This window comes from Lepidochelys olivacea (genome assembly GCF_965140295.1).
Source record: "Lepidochelys olivacea isolate rLepOli2 genome assembly, chromosome: 3".
Lineage (NCBI taxonomy): Eukaryota > Metazoa > Chordata > Testudines > Cheloniidae > Lepidochelys > Lepidochelys olivacea.
This window is the reverse complement of record NC_140413.1, coordinates 136,249,397-136,262,669: the sequence shown is the minus strand read 5'-3', so window position 1 is coordinate 136,262,669 and position 13,273 is coordinate 136,249,397.

The following is a 13,273-nucleotide window of genomic DNA, read 5'->3' as shown; positions in this document are numbered from 1 at the left end:
TGCTATTGCTATTAGTTTTGCATGGAAGTTACTCAGGCCCCAATCCACAAAGGTACTTGGCACCTAACCCTCAGATTTAGGCACTGTGATCCACAAAACTCTCACTGAACTCTGGAAGCACTTAAGTTTCTGCCTCCGAGCTTGTGCACAGCATTTTGTTGTAGTGATTTAGATGAGCCAAAGGCGTTAGCATAAGCCAATCATCATCCAACATTAAACAGTTTTAAACAAGGTTCAGGGTTTAGTATAAAGTGACCTCAGCCTGGCAAACATACCATTAAAAATCCTTTAAACCTTTTATTAAAGATACAGAAAGGAAGGAAAAACAGTCAAGCATTTGAAATGCAAGGTATTAAGTAAGACTTCCTTTTTAACAGCATCCCTTCTGCCCTTTCCCTTTAGCTGGAGAGAGTTTTTAGAAGGAAAAAAACCCCTTTTTGACTGTCTTTTAGATGGTATCAAAGACGTTAATAACCATTCTTTTGGGGAAAAGAGAAATTTGTTGATCTGGGCTGGAGTTGTTGTTACTGCTGTTGTTGTTAAAGTGCTATCCCATTTCCTAAGAAGACAAAGCAAGACACACACAAGAGGGGAGAGGAAAGAACAGCAAGGAGAGAAAATGAAACTTCTGTCTCTAGTGTTGATTCTCAAATGTAGCCTCACTGCTGTCTGGAGAAACACAGGCCCAGCACACAGTCTGATCAGCTACTCCAAGACCTAGTAAACTCATATAAATATGGGCTGTTTAGGGTATTGCATTTAGTTGCCTCTTTCTGGTCACAGGCTTTCAGCAGTGTTACAAAATATGCTAAGCCAGACTCTTATTAGGCAAGTGAAGAAATATGGTAGTAATAAGAAAAAGGACACATGAGAGAGAAAGGGAGACAGACAGTCTCACATCCCAAGTGGTATTCAGGATTTAGCTGGTAGAGGTGGCAATGTCATCTGGCTCCCTCTCTCTGGCCCGGTCCCGTCAGGACATCTCTCAAGATTAGAATGAAGAAGGTCCAGGATCCCAGGAAATGGTAGGAGTGGCAGCCATGACAGTGAAACTTGCCCCAGTAGCCAATCCCCCCCGAAAGTCTCTCTCTTTAAGGACCAAAAAGGGAGTGGTGGGTGAAACAGCCCATCTCCTCTTTATTTTGTCCTTCAATTAGGTCTAATATCTGGGACACCAATTTTGGTTCGTTAATTTCCAGTCCACATTTTCTTGTTTACAAAGCATGATCTTAACACAGTTCTTGAGTTATGTCAGTAAGCCCCTTTGTTTGTACTAATTCAAAGAAGCCTATTGATTCCCTTTCATGCCTTTTCCCATCAACATTTGTTGTTATAGGTGATTGTGACATTTTATGAACATTCACATACTTTTTACAGCTGAGCTCACAATTAGGGTAAATTTGTAAGCCCAATTATTACAACACACCTCACTGTGGGTGTCTGGACACCTATCGCCTTAAGTCCCAGATTCACAAACCAGGGGAAGATGGGCATTCAATTTATCCACCCAAGTCACATGCAAGGCCTGATCTGGTAGGTGGCCTCAGAGGTCACCTACAAAATCAAATCCTAGTCCAAATCCAAGGAGAGCAGTTTTTAGCCTGATGATTAGAATACTTGCCTAGCATGTGGGAGACCCAGGTTCAATCCCTCCTCCCCGCCCCCTCACCTCTTTGCTAGAAGCAAAGAAAGGATTTGAACAGGGGACTCTAACCACTGAGATGTGGGATATTCTGATGTAGGGCTTCCTCAGTCTCTCCTGTTGAAATTGTTTCACTGTGGATAAATGAAAAAGTGATTGTAATAGAGGGACTGGACCCTGGGTTTCCCACCTCCCACATGGATGCCTTAACCAGTGGACTACATTTAAGTGTTTGTTCACAGTAGAATAGTGATCAGGCCAAAAAGACACAGTGAATGAGAATGACTCTGTACTCCAGTGGTTAGGGCACCCCAAATAGTTGGGAGAGACAGGGTCCTCAATCACTCTCTCACTATTTATCCACAGTGGAACAGCTTCAACAGGGGAGATTGAGAGAGCCCTATGTAGGTGCATACACGCAATATGGTGTCATATTGTTCAGCTACAATTAATTTAAATATACATTTATCATTAGGATTGAATTTGTATTTGAGCACAAGACAAGAGATTCTTAATTGTTACAGATTAGGGGATCTGGGGTTCCATTCCTTGGTTTCTTTATTTTTGCTGAATATTACAGAGGTAATTGGTAACTATCCTTATATTTATACTTTCCATTATAAAGGATTATTGGAACTTTTTCTGCTAAGACTTCTAACATGTCCATTGTTTACAGCAGATCTTTGAAATTCAGCAGTGAGGATGGCCTCAAGCTAGAGAAATACCTAGTCTCAGTCCCATGAAATTCAGTTCAGATTTAACTACATTAGAGCATTAAAAGATCATTGCCTTTCTGTTGCTTTCAAACCAGCATCAGCTCTGCACTGGGAACAATTGGGAGCTGCTAGAGCAGTGAGGGAAGAGCCAGACTATCTCACACCAGATCTTGCACATAAACCCACTGTCCTGTCCTATCCCAACCGCTCTGGGGGCAGGGCAGGGATGGGACTCCCAACTCTGGTGGGGGGAAATGAAACCCTAATTTTGCCCCCTTATGTGTATCCATTAGGATACACAGTCTTTAATTACATCATTACATGCTATTTTTACCATAGGAGTCCTCACTCATCCAGTACACAGATGGGACAAACAAGGGGACTGAATAAAAGGTTGCATAGGCAACCATAAATCTGGTCTCTACTTTAGAGAGTTTGACTTTGAAACCTAAATACATTCAAGAAGAAATGTAATGTTATATATTTGGTAATTGTTTATTAATGGCACTCTGGTTTGTCTAACACAGCAGTTCTCACACTGTGGGTCGGGACTCCAAAGTGGGTCGTAACCCCATTTTAATGGGGTCACCAGGACAGGCTTAGACTTACTGGGGACTGTGGCCGAATCATGAGCCCCACTGCCCAGGGCCAAAGCGGAAGCCCAAGGGCTTCAGCCCTGGTCAACAGGGCTCAGTTTACAGGCCCCCTGTCTTGGGCTGAAGCCCTTTGGCCTCCCTACACGCAGGCTTTGGCCCGCCCCACCCGGGACTACGGGGCTCAGGCAGGCTCAGGTTTCAGTCCCCGTCCATCCCCCGCGGGGTCATGTAGTAATTTTTGTTGTCAGAAGCGAGTCGTGGTGCAATGAATTTTGAGAACCCCTGGTCTAACATACAGACAAACCTCTAGTGTACAAAAATACCATAAAACTTTTTTATAATAGCTCTCATGTACCCATCTCAGAGTTGGGGGGGGGGTGGATATCAGTATATAATCTGTAAAACAGGTGAAACGTTGTGAAATATTTCAGCACAAGAGAGGCAATATTATTTGCACTCTGATAGCACTGAGGGACCCTAGTCATGGCTTAGAGCCCCATTGTGCTAGGCACTATACAAATAAATAAATAACAAAAAATTATCTCCGTCTTGAAGAGTTTATACAAGTTAAGAGCCAATGTAAGTTATAATTCAATAAAGCAAAAAATATTCTCTAGCTAGTGACATTGAGGCAGTCACCAGAGTTCTAGAAATAGCAGCAACATCAAATAATAATGGTCAGTTTGGGCTGACTTTGTTTCACTTCTGCATCCAGCTGACCACATGCAGATTCCACAGACATCACTTTCTCCAGACATGTGCATGCAAAATGTCTTTCATGCTACTCAGTCCAAAGGCAGAATTATACTATGGTCCCAACATAATACCTGTCAAAGTCAGCAGAAATAGCCTGATCCAATGCCCATCAAACTCAACAGCAATCTCTAATTAACGCTGTGACAAGCTGTTATATTCCCTACCACCTACCAGTAAGCACCCAAAAAGCTGCAACCTTCTATAAACTTCCAAAGAAATAATTTCTTACATGATCTTTAGGACAAAAGGTCAACTGGGATAGAAAGAAGGGCAAATACAGCACCAGTAGGAAATGTTATTTAAATCAGTATCTGTTCTACATATGGTTTTATAACATTGGTGCAGGTCTCTCTCAGCATTCACAGCACCCTGGTTTCTGCAGGAGACTGGAAATTTTGTGAGACTGAAAAACTAACCTCTTTCTAATTGCATCAAGATGACACTTTAAATCCAAATAAGTATTTTAGCTACCAAAGGATTAAAATAATTTAAATCAATTTGAGTTCTAGTATTTCAAATATGTTTGGGCCTGGTTTTGGCTTTTTCCCCTTCCAGAAACAGCTTAGCTTTAACAAGGAAAAAATTTAAAGTCAGTCTTTGAAGTGAACTAAGGCCTTGTCTACACTACTGGGAAAAGTTGATCTAAACTACGCAATTTGAGTTACGTGAATAGTGTAACTCAAGTCAACATAGCTTAGATCTACTACTGCAGGGTCCACACTATGCGATGTTGACAGGAGATGCTCTCCTGTCAACCCCCATTATTCTTCTCGATCCAGTGGAGTACAGGAGTCGATGGGAGAACGATCTGCAGTCAATTTAGTGGGTCTTCACTAGATGCATCGAGCACCACGTGTCAATCACCCGGTAAGTGTAGACAAGCCCAAACTTTTCTGGTTTGGTTTGGTAGAGTGCATGATCCTCTAGTCATGTTACTTTACACCGAATGTAACTCCTTTGAGTTACAGTACACCTCTTTGTGTTGTCTTGTGGATTCATAAGGAGGCCGCACAGGCTGGACTCTTAGAAGTAAGACTTTATTAGAATTAAAATAGAGTTACCTAAAACAGGGAGAGCCATGCGCTCTTAGCTGTATATCTGGTGAAGCTGATGCTGGACTGCTTCCAGCTAGTTCTCTTTAGCCCCAGTCCAGCTCCCTCTAATGTGTCCTCTGCTCTTAGGGTATGTCTACACTACGGAATAAGGTCAAATTTATAGAAGTCGTTTTTTTAGAAATCGGTTTTATATATTCGAGTGTGTGTGTCCCCACAGAAAATGCTCTAAGTGCATTAAGTGCATTAACTCGGCGGAGCGCTTCCACAGTACCGAGGCTAGAGTCGACTTCCGGAGCGTTGCACTGTGGGTAGCTATCCCACAGTTCCCGCAGTCTCCGCTGCCCATTGGAATTCTGGGTTGAGATCCCAATGCCTGATGGGGCTAAAACATTGTCGCAGGTGGTTCTGGGTACATATCGTCAGGCCCCCGTTCCCTCCCTCCCTCCGTGAAAGCAAGGGCAGACAATCATTTCGCGCCTTTTTTCCTGAGTTACCTGTGCAGACGCCATACCACTGCAAGCATGGAGCCCGCTCAGGTAACCGTCACCCTATGTCTCCTGGGTGCTGGCAGACGTGGTATGGCATTGCTACACAGTAGCAGCAACCCCTTGCCTTGTGGCAGCAGACGGTACAGTACGACTGGTAGCCGTCATCGTCGTGTCCGAGGTGCTCCTGGCCACGTCGGCTGGGAGCACCTGGGCAGACATGGGCGCAGGGACTAAATTTGGAGTGACTTGACCAGGTCATTCTCTTTAGTCCTGCAGTCAGTCCTATTGAACCGTCTTATGGTGAGCGGGCAGGCGATACGGACTGCTAGCAGTCGTACTGTACCATCTTCTGCCAGGCAGGCAAGAGATGAGGATGGCTAGCAGTCGTACTGTACCATCTTCTGCCGAGCAGCCATGAGATGTAGATGGCATGCAGTCCTTCTGCACCGTCTGCTGCCAGCCAAAGATGTAAAAGATAGATGGAGTGGGTCAAAACAAGAAATAGACCAGATTTGTTTTGGACTAATTTGCCTCCTCCCCTGTCTAGGGGACTCATTCCTCTAGGTCACACTGCAGTCACTCACAGAGAAGGTGCAGCGAGGTAAATCTAGACATGTATCAATCAGAGGCCAGGCTAACCTACTTGTTCCAATAAGAACGATAACTTAGGTGCACCATTTCTTATTGGAACCCTCCGTGAAGTCCTGCCTGAAATACTCCTTGATGTACAGGCACCCCCTTTGTTGATTTTAGCTCCCTGAAGCCAACCCTGTAAGCCGTGTCATCAGTCGCCTCTCCCTCCGTCAGAGCAACGGCAGACAATCGTTCCGTGCCTTTTTTCTGTGCGGACGCCACACCAAGGCAAGCATGGAGGCCGCTCAGCTCACTTTGGCAATTAGGAGCACATTAAACACCACACGCATTATCCAGCAGTATATGCAGCACCAGAACATGGCAATGCGATACCGGGCGAGGAGGCGACGTCAGCGCAGTCACGTGAGTGATCAGGACATGGACACAGATTTCTCTGAAAGCATGGGCCCTGCCAATGCATGCATCATGGTGCTAATGGGGCAGGTTCATGCTGTGGAACGCCGATTCTGGGCTCGGGAAACAAGCACAGACTGGTGGGACCGCATAGTGTTGCAGGTCTGGGATGATTCCCAGTGGCTGCGAAACTTTCGCATGCGTAAGGGCACTTTCATGGAACTTTGTGACTTGTTTTCCCCTGCCCTGAGGCGCATGAATACCAAGATGAGAGCAGCCCTCACAGTTGAGAAGCGAGTGGCGATAGCCCTGTGGAAGCTTGCAACGCCAGACAGCTACCGGTCAGTTGGGAATCAATTTGGAGTGGGCAAATCTACTGTTGGGGCTGCTGTGATGCAAGTAGCCCACGCAATCAAAGATCTGCTAATAGTGGATGGCTTTGCTGCAATGGGATTCCCTAACTGTGGTGGGGCTATAGACGGAACCCATATCCCTATCTTGGCACCAGAGCACCAAGCCACCGAGTACATAAACCGCAAGGGGTACTTTTCGATAGTGCTGCAAGCTCTGGTGGATCACAAGGGACGTTTCACCAACATCAACATGGGATGGCCGGGAAAGGTGCATGATGCTCACATCTTCAGGAACTCTGGTCTGTTTCAAAAGCTGCAGGAAGGGACTTTATTCCCAGACCAGAAAATAACTGTTGGGGATGTTGAAATGCCTATATGTATCCTTGGGGACCCAGCCTACCCCTTAATGCCATGGCTCATGAAGCTGTACACAGGCAGCCTGGACAGTAGTCAGGAGCTGTTCAACTACAGGCTGAGCAAGTGCAGAATGGTGGTAGAATGTGCATTTGGACGTTTAAAGGCGCGCTGGCGCAGTTTACTGACTTGCTTAGACCTCAGCGAAACCAATATTCCCACTGTTATTACTGCTTGCTGTGTGCTCCACAATATCTGTGAGAGTAAGGGGGAGACGTTTATGGCGGGGTGGGAGGTTGAGGGAAATCGCCTGGCTGCTGGTTACGCGCAGCCAGACACCAGGGCGGTTAGAAGAGCACAGGACGGCGCGGTACACATCAGAGAAGCTTTGAAAACCAGTTTCATGACTGGCCAGGCTACGGTGTGAAAGTTCTGTTTGTTTCTCCTTGATGAAACCCCCCGCCCCTTGGTTCACTCTACTTCCCTGTAAGCTAACCACCCGCCCCTCCTCCCTTCGATCATCGCTTGCAGAGGCAATAAAGTCATTGTTGCTTCACATTCATGCATTCTTTATTCATTCATCACACAAATAGGGGGATGACTACCAAGGTAGCCCAGGAGGGGTGGTGGAGGAGGGAAGGAAAATGCCACACAGCACTTTAAGCACAGCACTTTAAAAGTTTACAACTTTAAAATTTATAGAATGACAGCCTTCTTTTTTTTGGGCAATCCTCTGTGGTGGAGTGGCTGGTTGGCCGGAGGCCCCCCCACCGCGTTCTTGGGCGTCTGGGTGTGGAGGCTATGGAACTTGGGGAGGAGGGCGGTTGGTTACAGAGGGGCAGCAGTGGCAGTCTGTGCTCCAGCTGCCTTTGCTGCAGCTCAACCATACACTGGAGCATACTGGTTTGGTCCTGCAGCAGCCTCAGCATTGAATCCTGCCTCCTCTCATCACGCTGCCGCCACATTTGAGCTTCAGCCCTGTCTTCAGCCCGCCACTTACTCTCTTCAGCCCGCCACCTCTCCTCCCGGTCATTTTGTGCTTTCCTGCACTCTGACATTATTTGCCTCCACGCATTCGTCTGTGCTCTGTCAGTGTGGGAGGACAGCATGAGCTCGGAGAACATTTCATCGCGAGTGCGTTTTTTTTTCTTTCTAAGCTTCACTAGCCTCTGGGAAGGAGAAGATCCTGTGATCATTGAAACACATGCAGCTGGTGGAGAAAAAAAAAAGGGACAGCGGTATTTAAAAAGACACATTTTATAAAACAGTCGCTACACTCTTTCAAGGTAAACCTTGCTGTTAACATTACATACATAGCACATGTGCTTTCGTTACAAGGTCGCATTTTGCCTCCTCCCACCGCGTGACTACCCCCTCAACCTTCCCCCCTCCCTGTGGCTAACAGCGGGGAACATTTCTGTTTAGCCACAGGCAAACAGCCCAGCAGGAATGGGCTCCTCTGAGTGTCCCCTGAAGAAAAGCACTCTATTTCAACCAGGTGACCATGAATTATATCTCACTCTCCTGAGGATAACACAGAGAGATAAAGAACGGATGTTGTTTGAATGCCAGCAAACATACACTGCAATGCTTTGTTCTACAATGATTCCCGAGTACGTGTTACTGGCCTGGAGTGGTAAAGTGTCCTACCATGAAGGATGCAATAAGGCTGCCCTCCCCAGAAACCTTTTGCAAAGGCTTTAGGACTACATCTAGGAGAACCGCAAATGCCAGGGCAAAGTAATCCTTTCACATGCTTGCTTTTAAACCATGTATAGTATTTTAAAAGATACACTCACCAGAGGTCCCTTCTCCGCCTGCTGGGTCCAGGAGGCAGCCTTGGGTGGGTTCAGGGGGTACTGGCTCCAGGTCTAGGGTGAGAAACAGTTCCTGGCTGTCGGGAAAACCGGTTTCTCCGCTTGCTTGCTGTGAGCTATCTACAACCTCCTCCTCATCATCATCTTCTTCGTCCCCAAAACCTGCTTCCGTATTGCCTCCATCTCCATTGAAGGAGTCAAACAACACGGCTGGGGTAGTGGTGGCTGAACCCCCTAAAATGGCATGCAGCTCATCATAGAAGCGGCATGTTTGGGGCTCTGACCCAGAGCGGCTGTTCGCCTCTCTGGTTTTCTGGTAGGCTTGCCTCAGCTCCTTCAGTTTCATGCGGCACTGCTTCGGGTCCCTGTTATGGCCTCTGTCCTTCATGCCCTGGGAGATTTTGACAAAGGTTTTGGCATTTCGAAAACTGGAACGGAGTTCTGATAGCACGGATTCTTCTCCCCAAACAGCGATCAGATCCCGTACCTCCTGTTCGGTCCATGCTGGAGCTCTTTTGCAATTCTGGGACTCCATCATGGTCACCTCTGCTGATGAGCTCTGCATGGTCACCTGCAGCTTGCCATGCTGGCCAAACAGGAAATGAGATTCAAAAGTTTGCAGTTCTTTTCCTGTCTACCTGGCCAGTGCATCTGAGTTGAGAGTGCTGTCCAGAGCGGTCATAATGGAGCACTCTGGGATAGCTCCCGGAGGCCAATACCATCGAATTGTGTCCACAGTACCCCAAATTCGAGCCGGCAACGTCGATTTAAGCGCTAATCCACTTGTCAGGGGTGGAGTAAGGAAATCGATTTTAAGAGCCCTTTAAGTCGAAATAAAGGGCTTCATTGTGTGGACGGGTGCAGGTTTACATCGATTTAACGCTGCTAAATTCGACCTAAAGTCCTAGTGTAGACCAGGGCTTAAAGGCATAGTACATACGCCTAATTCTCTTATGTTGATGTAAGAGAGTAGGGAATCGAGCCAAATATATTAGAAAGTGAACTTTGAGCAGTTGAGCCTATCCATTAGCCAATTCTATTATATCCATTACAAAACTACTTTCATCTCTTGTGTGATCAATCTTAATTCATATGAGGCTCAATTTCCACTACTTTTATTCATATGAGTAATCTTTCTTCAAGCAAGAACAATGTGAATCTTTATTTCATCAGTGTTGCAGGATTGCACCCCTATTAATGCTTTCAAAAACATACAGCTTGAGTTCTCAGAGAAGAACAAAAAACTAATCTGATTTCTGACCCCCAGATTTTGGCACACTGTTTTGTACGGGTTAGCAGTGATTTGTACAGTTTTATTGAGTATGGATTCTTTCCCTGTTAATGATTGTTATGCTTGCCCTTTGTACACAGCATAGGCCCTGTGTGCAGAATTTCAGTTTTATTTAAGAATTAAAATTTTTAGTCTTCATAGTTGTGAAAGTGAAACAATAAAATTAAAAATAATTTTTAAGTGAAAAATATTAAATTGACATGAATGGAACTGTGATGGCTAAGACATTAACATTTTCTATTCCAAGACTGACATTGGCAGAAACACATTGGGTGGGATCTACAAAGGGACTTAGGCATTGCAACACCAAATGTCACAATGCCTAACTTTTAGGCACCTACAAAATCACATGAACAACACTGCAATCCACAAAGCCTGAGTTAGGCTCCCTATACAATAAATGGGGAAAGACTGAGGCACCTAACAACAGAAACTACAAAAGCCAACATGCTAGGAGGGAAGCCACCTAAACTAGCCAATGCGCTAAGCCCCTCCCCGCTCTCTGAAATAGGTGCCTATGTCCCAGCTGCAGGGAGGTGCCTATGTCATCTTAGTGAGCCATGAACAGGAACCTGTTGCCTGGAGTAAGGCAAGTTAGGCACCTAAACATCTTTGTGAGGGAATGAGTTAGGTGCCTGCCTCACTCCACACAAAACAGCCAGAGAAGGAAGTGCCACTGCCAGCATCCACTTCATACCTTTTAGGCCAGAGTTTAGAGCACTTGCCTGGGATGTGGGAGACCCAGCTTCAATTCCCCCTTCTCTTTCAGAAGGGGAGTACGGATCTGAATAGACAGTCTCTCACCAGCCTGCTCTTACCACTGAGCTATTCTGGCATAGGGCTGTCTCAGTCTCTCCTGGTAAAGCTGGTCTACTGTGGATAAATACTGAAAGGGTTATTGGAGCAGGGGGCCTAGACCCAGGGTCTTCTACTTCCCAGTTGTGTGTCCGAACCACTGAGCTACAGAGTTGTTCTCACACTCACTCTCTAGCCCAATGAGGGGTCTACAGAGGATAAATACTTCCTATTCCGACTGCTGATTTAGGTGCCCAAATCTGTATGTATAGGGTATAAAATTGGACATGTAAGCCCAGATCCACAGAGTTATTGAGGCACTTAACTCCTATTGAAATTAATGGAAGTTAGAAGCCTGAACCCCAGTGTGGCAAGGTACCCCTTCTATCTCACCAGACTTAGTGCTCCCTCCTCTGGCAAGGACTGGGCCTGGGGTAAATCAACCCCTCCACTCTGGAACATGTCTGTACTCCCTCTTTGGGGTTTGTTTCTCAGAGTTTTTCTGGTTGGCCTCAGGGCAGGCCTGAGAAGTGCTCCTCTGCCAAACAAAGGGAATAAGTCTATAACACACCAAAACAAAAGGAAAATACCTTTCCTTAGCCCCCTCACTGGGACAGGTGTGGTCCTGTCACTGGCCCCAGGGTGTCAGTCCTTCCCCAGAACAGGTACTGGGCTTTGGGTGTCTTCCCTATGGGAAGGGGCACAACATCTCACACTAGAAACCAGTCTCCCTGCTACCTCCAGCCTTGCAGGAGAGAGATTTTAACAGGTTTAGGCAGCCCTTAATTGGACTCAGATGTCCCTAATTGACCTGAAGTAAGCCCTTCCCAGCTTGCAGGAAAAAGGGCCTTTAGCATTCTAGGACTAACATATCTGTTTTCCTGCAGCCATCCGGCCTAACTTTGTCACACCCAGTTTTTAAAATGAGGTCTAATTGCCTGATTTTCAGAAGCGCTGAGCATCCATGAAGTTAATGGGAGCAACAAATACTCAGCACCACTGAAAGTCAGGACAGATGTTTGTTAAAACCTGCTAGATTTCCATTTTCTTTTCTGCTTGGAATTTGTCTTTTGAATTTACAAACATTCTTGTTGAGAGGAACAACAACATCGGTGGAGGTGAGACTATTTTGTTAAAAAAAAAGGCAAATGTAACTATTTCTGAGGAAAATCTATTTAAGGAAAAGAAATCATCAAACATGTATTGATGACTAGTTTGTACGTACTAATACCCTCTATTGACTAGAATAAATTTTACTAGGCAGCTTCTGACACAGGACATGAAGAACTGGATTAAATACTGAAGTGTTCTGATTTGTCAGCCCCAAGCATTCCAAAATAATAAATCAAACAAATATTGGCTTAAAAGTTATGAGGGTATTTTGTTTGCTTTTGTCTTTTTAATTGTTTTTTTGTGGGCATTTAGGCTTCATGTTTTCAGGCTTTTCTCTGCAACCATGAAGGCTAGAATCTTATTTTGGGTTTGTTGTTTGTGTGTGTTTTGTGTTTTATGAAAGCTGAAATTCTCTGATAATTCCATGGTTCCAGAAGCTGCATATTTTTTTTAAAGAACACAGCAAACATCACAAGAGTTGGCACCACTGACACTGTTTGGGGTCCAGTTTGTTATTTATACATTTGTACTACAGTAGCATTTAGAAGCCAACTGAGATTGGAACCCCTTTGGGCTAGGCACTAAACAAACTCAAAGTGAGAGACTCACAATACCTGCCCTGAACATCTTACAATATGACTAGACAAGGCAGAGGGAAACAGAGGCACAGAAAGGTGAAGGGACTTGCCCACGGTCACACAGCATGTTAGTGGCAGTTGTGGGCTCAGAATGGAGTTTCCCCTCACTCTCAGTCCAGTGCCTTGTACATTAGACCACACTATCTTCTCAATTAACATGATTTTCCTTGACTGATCAGCAGTTTTTAGACCAGACCCTGTAACCTGTTCTGCATGGGAAGAAGGCATCAGCTTGTGTGGAACATCTTGCAAGACCAGGGCCTTATTTTGATTTCTTCCTTTGTGTCCTTGTGTTCCACAGATGTGCAATCCTGAATGATATCCAGAGGCAAAAGTAAGCTGGTACGGGCCGACATTAAACACCGTACCGGCAGGGTTGCTGATGGGGGGCGAGGCAGAAGGGGTAGATGCCTCGGGGCCTGGCGATTTAAAAGGGCCCGGGGCTCCTGGCAGCAGCCGGAGCCCTGGGCCCTTTAAATCACTGCCGGAGCCTCAGGAGGCGTGAGCCGGACAGCGCTGAAGGGCTGGCTGGGGGAGTCTGGCCCCAGCCATGCCCCTTCTGCCCAAGGCCCTGCTGACCTTGCCCAGGACCCTGGCTGCCCTGCATGCCGGCAAGGCCTTTAAGTTACTTTCACCCCTGACTATATCTTATAGAGTAGTATATTGGGAAAG